The 12,265-nt window shown below is 38.9% G+C and overlaps 2 non-coding genes across 2 annotated transcripts; one reads left to right on the forward strand and one right to left on the reverse strand.

The window, feature by feature from the left end:
* Nucleotides 1-4,289: 4,289 nt before the first annotated feature.
* LOC112635746 lies at nt 4,290-4,430 on the forward strand. The gene has a single exon (XR_003122066.1). It is a non-coding gene; the product is annotated as a U4 spliceosomal RNA (small nuclear RNA).
* A 1,889-nt stretch (nt 4,431-6,319) lies between these two features.
* On the reverse strand, nt 6,320-6,460 carry LOC112635747. The gene has a single exon (XR_003122067.1). It is a non-coding gene; the product is annotated as a U4 spliceosomal RNA (small nuclear RNA).
* Between the last annotated feature and the right edge of the window lie 5,805 nt (nt 6,461-12,265).

A 12,265-nucleotide genomic window follows, 5' to 3' on the forward strand; every position in this document is an offset into this window, starting at 1 on the left:
ATTTTTTTAATTTAAAAAACAATAGAGACATGGTCTCACTATGTTGCCCAGGCTGGTCTTGAATTCCTGGCCTCAAGTGATCCTCCTGCATGAGCCTCCCAAAGTGCTAGGATTACAGGTGTGAGCCACCACACTCAGTCTCTTTGATGATTCTTTTTAAACTTTTTGTTTAGAAATGATTTTAGGCTTATTGAAAAGTTGCAAATCTAAAATAGAGAGTTCCTGCATACTGTTTACCTGGCTTCCCCTGATGTTAATAACTTATATAAGCATAATACAATGATCAAAACCAGCAAGCTACCGTTGCGACAACACTATTAACTAAACTTATCCATTTCCCAGTTTTCTCCCTAAAGTCATTTTTTTGTGTGTTTTCTGGCTCCAATATCCCACACTGAATTTAGTTGTGTCTCGTTAGTCTTCTCCAACCTGTGACAGTTCCTCATTCTTTCCTTGTCTTCAATGAACTTGACACCTCTGATGAATCAGTTATTTTGTAGAAGGCCTCTCAATTTGGATTTGTCTGATGTTTTCTCAAGATTAGACAGAACTGCATTTTTAGCAAGAATATGCTGGAGTAATGTATCTTTCTCTGTATAAAATTTCAGAGGACCCATGATGGTAAGGTATCTTAGAAACAGAGTCTTACTCGGTTTCCCAGATTGGAGTGCAGTTGCACCATCGTAGCTCATTGTAGCGTTGAACTCCTGGGCTCAAGCGTTCCTCCTACCTCAGCCTCCCAACTAGCTAGGACTATAGGCATGTACCACCATGCTCTGCTAATTTTTATTTTTATTTATTTATTTTTTTTTTGGTAGACGCAGGGGACTTGCAATGCTGTACAGGCTGGTCTTGAACTTCTGCACTCAAGCAATACTACTGCCTTGGCCTCCCAAAGTGCTGGTATTATAGGCATGAGCCACTGTGCCTGGCCTGTTATTCCTATTTTAAAGATAGCAAAACTACATTCCCCCTCCCCCCTATTTTTTAAATTTGAAGAACTATTGGATTTTCAGAATACTTACAAATATAGTCATATGATTTTTGACAAAGGAATCAAAAATTTAAATTTGTTTAATACTAGAACATTAGATTGATTGTGTCTTTCATTAGTCTTCAAGTGCTGGCAATGTGCTGGAACAGTCTTTCAAAGCACTGTTAGCTTTTAAATGATAGCTCACTCTGAAGTACTAATTTAAGAGCATGGCACGTCTCCAAAACTCATTTAAGAAACCAAGTGGTTAATTAAACCTTCAATCAGATTATTTGAGTGTTTTTTAATAAGTGTGCTGTGGTGCAGGCAAAAATGATGGTGGAATATACTTTGAAAATATGTCATTATTTTGGGGACCAATCCAAAGATCATTTACTACAGATAAATAATGATAACATGAATAACTATAATGATGACAACAATTTTGAGCTGGTTAGGACAAGAATTTGTCAATTAAATTTGTTGTGAATACCTTCTGAATAGATGTTAAATTTGAGTGAACATGGAAAATGGCACATTATCTAAATTACATTTTTATTGGCATAGGTAATAGTGTAACATGGCCCAAAATGACTAAGGATCAGAAGGCTAAACAGACCGAAGTGTTAGATATGTGAATACTTAATAATTGCCTCCAATAAAAAGAGGGTTTAAAATAAGTTGTCTTTGAATTGTGACTTTTTATAATAAAAATAAGAATAAAAAAACTAAAGATTTAATAAGTGACAATCTTTTAAAAATAGATTTTAATTCTGTACCCTCTCCATATCTGATTCCAATTCTCCAGAGGCAAACATCTTCAGCTCTTTTTAGCTCTTATATAATATTTACTTCCATATATCCAAATACCCTTACACTGTGATATGGTTTAGCTGTGTCCCCACCCAAATCTCATCTTGAATTGTAACTTCCACAATTACCATGTGTCCTGGGAGGAACCCAGTGGGAGGTAATTGAATCATGGGGGCAGGTCTTTCCTGTGCTGTTCTCATGATAGTGAATAAGTCTCATGAGATCTGATGGTTTTAAAAATGGGAGTTTCCAAGCACAAGCTTTCTCTCTTTGCCTGCTGCCATCCACATAAGATATGACTTGCTCCTCCTTGTCTTCTGCCATGATTGTGAGGCCTCCCCAGCCATGTGGAACTGTAAGTCCAATTAAACCTCTTTCTTTTGTAAATTGCACAGTCTCATGTATCTCTTTATTAACAGCGTGAAAATGGACTAATCCAATAAATTGGTACCGGGAGAGTGGGGTGCTGCTGAAAAGATACCTGAAAATGTGGAAGTGACTTTGGAACTGGGTAACAGACATAGATTGGAACAGTTTGGGGCACTCAGAAGAAGACAGGAAAATGTGGGAAAGTTTGGAACTTCCTAGAGTCCTGTTGAATGATTTTGAACACAATGCTGATAGTGATATGAAAAATGAAATTCAGGCTGAGTTGGTTTCAGATGGAGATAAGAAACTTGTTGGGAACTGGAGCAAAGGTGACTCTTGCTATGTTTTAGCAAAGAGACTGGTGGCATTTTGCCCCTGCCCTAGAGATTTGTGGAACTTTGAACTTCAGAGAGATGATTTAGGGTATCTGGCAGAAGAAATTTATAAGCAGCAAAGCTTTCAAGAGGTGACTTGGGTGCTGTTAAAAACATTCAGTTTTAAAAGGGAAACAGAGCATAAACGTTCAGAAAATTTGCAGCCTGACGATGGGATAGAAAAGAAAAACCCATTTTCTGAGGAAAAATTCAATTTGGCTGCAGAAATTTGCATAAATAACAAGGAGCCAAATGTTCATCCCCAAGACAATGGGGAAAATATCTCCAGGCATGTCAGAGAACTTTGTAGTGGCCCATCCCATTACAGACCCAGAGGCTGAGGAGGAAAAAGTGGTTTCATGGACTGGGCCCAGGGTCTCTCTGCTGTGTGCAGTCTAGAGATTTGTTGCCCTGTTTCCCAGCTGCTCCAGTTGTGACTAAAAAAGTCCGACATACAGCTTGGGCCATGGCTTCACAGGGTGCAAGCCCCAAGCCTTGGCTGCTTCCAGATGGTGTTGAGGCTGTGGGTGCACAGAAGTCAAAAACTGAGGTTTGGGAATCTCTGCCTAGATTTCAGAAGACGTGTGGAAACACCTGGATGTCCAGGCAGAAGCTTGCTGTAGGGGCAGGGCCCTCATGGAGAACCTCTGCTAGGGCAGTGCAGAAGGGAAATGTGGGGTTGGAGCCCCCACACAGAGTCACTACTGGGGCACTGCCTAGTGGAGCTGTGAGAAGATGGCCACCATCCTTCACATCCCAGAATGGTAGATCCACTGATAGTTTGCACCATGCTCCTGGAAAAGCTGCAGACACTCAACGCCAGCCCATGAAAGCAGCTGGGAGGGAGGCTGTACCCTGCAAAGCCACAGGGGTGGAGCTGTCTAAGACCAGGGGAACCCACCTCTTGCATCAGCATGACCTGGATGTGAGACATGGAGTCCAAGGAGATCATTTTGGAACTTTAAGATTTGACTGCCCTGCTTGATTTCAGACTTGCATGGGGCCTGTAGACCCTTTGTTTTGGCCAGTTTCTCCCATTTGGAATGGCTATATTTACCCAATGTCTGTACCCCCATTGTGTCTGGGAAGTATCTACTTGCTTTTGATTTTACAGGCTCATAGGCATAAAGGGCTTGCCTTGTCTCAGATGAGATTTTGGACTGTGGACTTTTGAGTTAATGCTGAAATGAGTTAAGACTTTGGGGGACTATTGAGAAGGCATGATTGGTTTTGAAATGTAAAAAGCACATGAGATTTGTGGGGGGGCCTGGGGCAGAATAGTATGTTTGGTTGTGTACCCACCCAAGTCTCATCTTGAATTGTAACTCCCATAATTTCCACGTGTTGTGGGAGAAACCTGGTGGGAGGTAATTGAGTTATGGGGGTGGGTCTTTCCCATGCTGTTCTCCTGATAGTCAGTGGTTCTCACGAGATCTGATGGTTTTAAAAATGGGAGTTTCCGTGCACAAGTTCTCTCTTTGCCTGCCACCATCCACGTATGATGTGACTTGCTCCTCCTTGCCTTCCTCCATGATTGTGAGGCCTCCCCAGCCATGTGGAACTGTATAAGTCCAATAAACCTCTTTCTTTTATAAATTCCCCCAGGTATTATATTTACATGAAAAATCTCATGTAAAGGTATTATATTTACATGAAAAATCTCAGACAACAGGAGGCAAAGATTCTTGTTCAGATTGTTTCATGCAACTGAAAATGTTTCTTATAGTCTCTCATAATCCACATTTAAAATATTACACATAAGCTTTGCACAGTGGCAGTATCATAGCCAATGAGGTTTATCCGAGGCACAATTATTGCTGATTGAAAACATTTCCCAATACCCTGCCATGAAGACTTGCAATATAGTTGGCATTAGCCATTTTTGACAGTCTCTACAGAGACTGAATATAATATTGTGATATATATATAAAAACATATAGCCTTGTAATAATTAAAGACATTTTTACATTTAAAGACATTATTAAAGATATAGTTTCTTTAAACCTGTATTCTCTCTTCTCTCTAAATCATACTCAAATAATAGTAAAGAGTTCAAAAAGTAAAATATTTCAAGGAAAAAATGGCTAACATGGTAAAACCCTGTCTCTACTAAAAATACAAAAAATTAGCCGGGCGTGGTGGCTGGCGCCTGTAGTCCCAGCTACTTGGGAGGCTGAGGCAGGAGAATGGCATGAACCTGGGAGGCGGAGCTTGCAGTGAGCCGAGTTCACACCACTGCACTCCAGCCTGGGCGACAGAGCGAGATTCCATCTCAAAAAAAGTAAAATAAAATAAAATAATAATAATAGCAGCTTTCACAGTACTAAGGAAAAATTATTTCAAACCCAGCATTCTATACTTCGCCAAATTATCAAGTAAATGCAATGATAGAATAAGAAATTCTCAAACTTGTGAGGTCTCAAAAGATTTAATTCTCATTTACTTTTTCCAAGAAGATAATAGAGGAAGTGGTCCCGCCAATACAAGCAAGCCAATAAATTGTAAGAAAAAGCAAATAGAGTACTCAATATGAAAGTGAAGGAAGATCCCAGGATAAGAACTGTACAGCAGGAAGGCTGGGCGCAATAGCTCATGCCTGTAATCTCAACACTTTGGGGAGCCGAGGCAAGCAGATCACAAGGTCAGGAGTTCAAGACCAGCCTGGCCAACATGATGAAAGCCCATCTCTACTAAAAATACAAAACTTACCGGGTGTGGTGGCGGACACCTGTAATGCCAGCTAGTCGGGAGGAGGAGGCAAGAGATTTGCTTGAACCCAGGAGACAGAGGTTGTAGTGAGCCAAGATTGCACCACTGCACTCCAGCCTGGGTGACAGAGCAAGACTCTGTCTCGTAAAAAGAAAAAGAACTGTACAGCAGGCTGGTTGAGAGAGCAACCAGTCCAGATTGAAGTAAGAGAGAGCACCAGGAGTGCTGACAGAGAGAGAAAGAGAAGGAAAAAAAGAAGAAAACAGAGAAGAAAGAAGGAAGGGAAGGGTAGGGAGAAAAGAAAGAAAGGGAGAAAAGGAAAGAGGGAAGGAGGAGAGAAAAGAGAAGGAAAGATAGCAATTGTTATATCACTTTATGGTGTGACACTTCTAGCAGAGAGGTTTAGGATTAATGATATAAAACTAAGCAAACAACAGAGATAATTATGAATTCCAAAGAAAACCAAAAGTTGCTCAAAGCAGGAAATGGAATCATAATCACTTTACATGGCTTAATTACAAGTAATTTTCACATACTCCTAGTATTATAAACACTGAATATTATATACCAAGAATTATGGTAAAATCATAATAATGTGTTAGAAAAGGGGAAATGGTATGTAACGATAGGTAAGCTAAATCCTCACCTCCCATAGTAAAAAGTCAAGAGCTAATATTAAACACCTTTGTTTAAAAATCAAGAAATAACAGTGTATATTAGTCCTTTTTCACACTGCTAATAAAGACATACCTGAAACTCGGCTCACTGCAACCTCTGCCTCCCAGGTTCATGCCATTCTCCTGCCTCAGCCTCCCAAGTAGCTGGGACTACAGGCGCCAGCCACCACGCCCGGCTAATTTTTTGTATTTTTAGTAGAGACAGGGTTTTACCATGTTAGCCATTTTTTCCTTGAAATATTTTACTTTTTGAACTCTTTACTATTATTTGAGTATGATTTAGAGAGAAGAGAGAATACAGGTTTAAAGAAACTATATCTTTAATAATGTCTTTAAATGTAAAAATGTCTTTAATTATTACAAGGCTATATGTTTTTATATATATATCACAATATTATATTCAGTCTCTGTAGAGACTGTCAAAAATGGCTAATGCCAACTATATTGCAAGTCTTCATGGCAGGGTATTGGGAAATGTTTTTAATCAGCAATAAGTGTGCCTCGGATAAACCTCATTGGCTATGATACTGCCACTGTGCAAAGCTTATGTGTAATATTTTAAATGTGGATTATGAGAGACTATAAGAAACATTTTCAGTTGCATGAAACAATCTGAACAAGAATCTTTGCCTCCTGTTGTCTGAGATTTTTCATGTAAATATGCATTTTATAGCTGGAAGACTGCATAGCTTTACCACGTAGATTCATTGTTTAGCATATTTGGCAGTAAAAAACACAAAAGGAAAACGTTACAAGTTACCATTCACACTCCCACCATTTAAAAAGAATAATTTATTATACAAAGTAAAAAGTAAAATTACAATTCCCACTTACAGGAAGATGGAGTAGATATACTTTTCCCCGTTCTTCCCACTAAGAACAACTAAAAACCCTGAACACTGTATACAAAACAAACACAAGAGAAGACTCTGCCGGGCGCGGTGGCTCACGCCTGTAATCCCAGCACTTTGGGAGGCCGAGGCGGGCGGATCACGAGGTCAGGAGATCGAGACCATGGTGAAACCCCGTCTCTACTAAAAATACTAGCCGGGCGAGGTGGCGGGCGCCTGTAGTCCCAGCTACTCGGGAGGCTGAGCCAGGAGAATGGCGGGAACCCGGGGAGGCGGAGCCTGCAGTGAACCGAGATCGCGCCACTGCACTCCAGCCTGGGGGACAGAGCGAGACTCCGTCTCAAAAAAAAAAAAAAAAAAAAAAAAAGAGAAGACTCTGAAGCTGGCAGGAACCTGAGGATCAACATGCTGGTGAGTTTCCCGGGGTTTTCTTTTTGGCTTATATATTCCAGTCCTGGAGCTTAAAAACCTGACTACCCAGAAACACTAACTGGCGTCGACAAAACAAACAACCACCCCAACAAAAGCCTGCTCTCTCCAGCCAAAGAAGTAGGAAAGAGGCAACCTACAAAAACAGAAATCTTTTAGACAATATTTACCCTACTATAGCCAAACACCACAGAAAACCTGTGGCCCCACCCTCACCTATGCCAGCGAAGGCCACGTGGCAGAGCCCAGCCTTCCCACCTCAAGAGGCTGTCACATTTATTCCTGCGGTAGGTAACAAGGCAGGCCCCCTGCTGTGTCACTGAAGACCACGTGGAGAGTCTGGACATCAACCTCCACCAGGCAGCAAAGGGGCTACCTACCCCTTCGCACTGGGTTGGTGTCAAAGCAGGCCTGTTGGAGTCAGGACTTTCACCGTCACCCAGTGGTAATGAGACCACCCCACCATGGAGAGCTGGAACTCCCACTGCTGCCACACTCTTGAAAGTACAACTTATCAAAATGTGTAGGACACAGCTAAAGAAGTGCTGGGGGAGAAATTTATAGCACGAAATGCTTACGTTAGAAAAGATAAAAAGTTTCAAATTAGTGACCTACGTTCCCACTTCAAGAGCCTGGGGAAGAAAAAGGAGCAAAATAAACCCAAAGCAAGCAGAAGGAAGGAAATAATAAAGAGCAGAAATCTGTGAAATTGAAAACAGAAAGCAATAGAGAAAATCAATGAAAGAAATAGCTTTCTTTTTGTAAAGGTCAATAAATTCGACAAACATCTAGCAAGACTAACAAAAAGAGAAGACACAAATTACCAATATCAGGAATAAAATGCGGGATATCACTATGGATTCTGCACCTGTCGAAAGGATGAGGAAATACCATAAACACTTTTCACATGTATGTTTGAAAACTTAAGAAAAATAGAACAATTCCTCCAAAAACACAAATTACCATAACTTACCCCAAATAAAATAGATAATTTGAATATCTCTGACATTTTCAAGAAAATCAGACTCATAATTTTAAAACTACCAACAAAGAAATGTCCAGGCCCTGACGATTTCAGTGGAAAATTCTATGAAGTATTTAAAGAAGAATTAACACCAATTCTACATAATCTGTCCTAAAAGATGGAAGAAGAGGGGATGTTTACAAATTCATTTTATAAAACTGCTATTATCCTGATACCAAAACCAGACAATGACAATACACAACACGAAATTGAAAACTGTGGACCAATCAATGTCCCTTATGAATATAGATGCAAAAATCCTTAACAAAATATTAGCTAGTAGAATTTAGCAATATATTAAAAGAGTTATACACCATGACCAGCGATATTTATTCCAGGGATGCTAGGCTGGTTCAATATTTAAAAATGAATCGATGTAACCTATCATGTTAACAGGCTAAAACAGAAAAGTTACATTATTACATCAATTATTGTAGAAGAAGCATTTATCAAAATTTGACACATTCATGATAAAAACTCTCGGAAAAATAGATATAGAGAGAAACTTCCTCAACTTTATAAGGAATATGTATATAAAACCTATAGCTAACATTATACTTAATGGGTAAAAAACTAAATGCTTTCCTTTCATGGTGGGGAAAAAGGCAAGTATGTCCAACCTTATCACTCTTATTCAACATAGAGCAATAAGGTATGAAAAGGAAATAAGTACATAAACTGGAAAGAAAGAAATAAAATTATCCCTATTTGCAAATAATATGATTGTCCACATAGAAAGTCCTAAGAAATCTACAAAAACAATCTCCTAGAACTAATAAGTGAGTTGAGCAAGGTCACAGGATGTGAAATAAACATAAAAAAATCAATTGTATTTCTATACCAGCAGTGAATTCCTGGACACTGAAATTCAAAATACAATACCACTTTCAATGACTTAAAATAAAATAAAATAAAATAAAATAAAATACTTAGGTGTAAATCTAAGAAAACATGTACAGGCCTTGTATGCTGGAGACTACACAGTGCTGATGAGAGCAACTGAAGAAGATATACATAAATGGAGAGACATACCATGATCATGGATTGGAAGATTCAATATAGAGAATATACCAATTCTTTCCAATATTTTTCTTTTCTTTCTTTTTTATTTATTTAAATTTTATATAAACATTCTAAATAGAGATGGGGTCTTGCTATGTTGACTAGGCTGGTCTTGAACTCTTGGCCTCAGGCGATTATCCCATCTCAGCCTCCCAAAGTGTTGGGATTAGAGGTGTGAGCCACTGTGCCCAGCCAGTTCTCTCCAAATTGATATGCAGGTCAATCTCTTTATAAAAAAAGATTTTTTTTTTTTTTTTTTTTTGAGACGGAGTCTTGCTTTGTCACCCAGGCTGGAGTCAGTGACACAATCTCAGCTCACTGCAACCTCCGCCTCCTGGTTTCAAGCGCTTCTCCTGCCTCAGCCTCTGGAGTAGCTGGCATTACAGGCATGTGCCATCATGCCTGGTTAATTTTTGTGTTTTTAGTAGAGAAGGGGTTTTGCCATGTGGCGAGGCTGGTCTCGATCTATTGGCCTCAAGTGATCCACCCCCTCGGCCTCCCAAAGTTCTGGGATTACAGGTGTGAGCTACCATCCCTAGCTGCAGGTCAGTCTCTGTAAGAATTCCTAGAAGGTCTTTTGCATGTATGTATGAGATTATTTCAAAATTTTTATGAAGAGGCAAATACATAAGAATGGATTAAAACAAATTTGAAAAAGAGGAATTAGTCTGCTTAATTTCAAGACTGATTTTATAGCTACAGTAATCAAGAATGTGTGGTGTTGTTGAAGGGAGAAACAGACAGACCTGAGGAACAGAATAGAAAACCCAGAAATTGCCCCTCACAAATATACCCAACTGACTTGATAAAGGTGCAAAATCAATTCAATAAAGAAAAAATAGTCTTTTAACAATCGGTGCTGGAGCAATTGGACATCTATAGGGGAAAAAAATACCACGAAATGAAAGAATAAAAAGAAAAAAAGAAAAAAATACATTTGGCCTAAGTCTTGGAGGACTTGGAGGACTTGGAGGGAATCTTGCTCTGTCACCCAGGCTGGAGAGCAGTGGTGCGATCTCTGCTCACTGCAAGCTCTGCCTCTGGGGTTCACATCATTCTCCTGTCTCAGCCTCCTGAGTAGCTGGAACTACAGGCTCCTGCCACTACGTTCGGCTAAATTTTTTTTTTTTTTTTTGTATTTTTGGTAGAGACGGGGTTTCACAGTGTTAGCCATGATGGTCTTGATCTCCTGACCTCCTGATCCACCTGCCTTGGCCTCTCAAAGTCCTGGGGTTACAGGCAAGAACCACCATGCCTGGCTGGCCTAAGTCTTACCTTATACAAAAAGGATCATGGAATTAAATGTAAAATGTAAAGCTGTAACACTTTTAGAAAAAAAAAAGTATAGGAGGAAATATTTGGTACTCTAGAGCTAGGCAAATACTTCTTAGACTTGACACCAAAAACGTGATCCATAAAAAGAAAAATTGATAAATTAGATCACATCAAAATTAAACAGTTTTGTTCTGCAAAAGATCCTAATAAGAGGATAAGATGGAAAGTTTCAGAGCGTGAGAAATATTTGCAAGTTAAATGCAAATTGAAACTACAATGTGATACCATTACATAATTATCAGAATGGCTAGAATTAAAATAGACAACACCAAATGCTGGAGAAAATACAGAGTAACCGGATCATTCATATATATTTCTATTTTGAATGTAAAATAGTGTGGTTACTATGGAAACCTGTATAGGAGTTTCTTAAAAATTAAATATATAACTGTCATACAACCCTGTCATTGCTTATGTTTAGCCATTTCTTATGAACAAGGCTTATGTTCACACAAAAACCTACACATGAATGTTTCTAGTAGTTTGACTTGTAATAGCAAAAACTGGAAGCAACTCTCAGGTCACCCTTTCACAGGTGATTAGTTAAACATACTGTGATATATCCATACCCTGGAATACTACTCAGCAATCAAAAGCAATGAACTGTTGACACGTGCAACACCCTGGATGAATCTCCAGAGAATTATGTGAATTAAAAAAAGGAAATTTCAAAAGGTTACATATTGTATGGTTCCATTTATATAACATTCTTGAAATGAGAAATTACAGTTGACCCTTGAGCAACACGGATTTGAACCACACAGGTCCACTTACTTTTTAACTTCGCTTAGTTTTTTTGTTTGTTTTTGAAAGGAAAGGTCTCATATATTTATTACTGAATCCAACCTACTAGTACACATGCAGCACATACACAGAGAAAAAAAATATTCCCAATAAAACATGTACAACTGTCCAGATAGTGGTGACATTTTCAGGTTGATATGGTAAGATGGTCATGACCTTGACACTACCTCACGTGCAATTCCTTATAGACCCAGACTGGTTCTTCTCCAATGTCTCCTTTTGGTGTTGTACCTGATTTTATTACCAGTTTTCATCCAAATCCACTGGGCAATGGGATGATTTTGCTTTTGTTTCTTGGCCAGGAAATGCTTAATCCTGAAAGTCTTGGGAGAAGGCATGGTGATAAATGGAGTCAAGCACACACCATCATGGCAGAGAAAAAAGAGAGCGAATTTTTTAAATTTTTATTTTTATTGCAATAGTGTTTTGGGTACAAGTGGTTTTTGGTTACATAGATAAGTTCTTAGTGGTGATTTCTGAGATTTTGGTGCACCCACTTTTTAAAAAATTACACTTTTTATTTGGAGTTAAATGTTGATTCACATTTAATCACATTTTGATTAACAAAAAATAATACAGAGAGATCCCATGTACCCTTAACCAGGTTTCTCCACTAGTAGCATCTTACAAAATTGTAGCACAAAATCATGAGTGTGTTGACATTGATATAGTCAAGAACATTTCCATGACCACAAAGATTCCTCATACTGCCCTTTTACAGCCACATCCACTTCTCACTGTCTCCTAACAATTACTAATCTTTTCTGTTTCTATGCGGATGATGCTTGAATAATGCAAGGGTTAGGAGACAGTTGAAAACCCCATATAACTTTTGACTACCCTGA

Source organism: Theropithecus gelada, chromosome 11, assembly GCF_003255815.1.
Source record: "Theropithecus gelada isolate Dixy chromosome 11, Tgel_1.0, whole genome shotgun sequence".
In the NCBI taxonomy this organism is placed as follows: domain Eukaryota; kingdom Metazoa; phylum Chordata; class Mammalia; order Primates; family Cercopithecidae; genus Theropithecus; species Theropithecus gelada.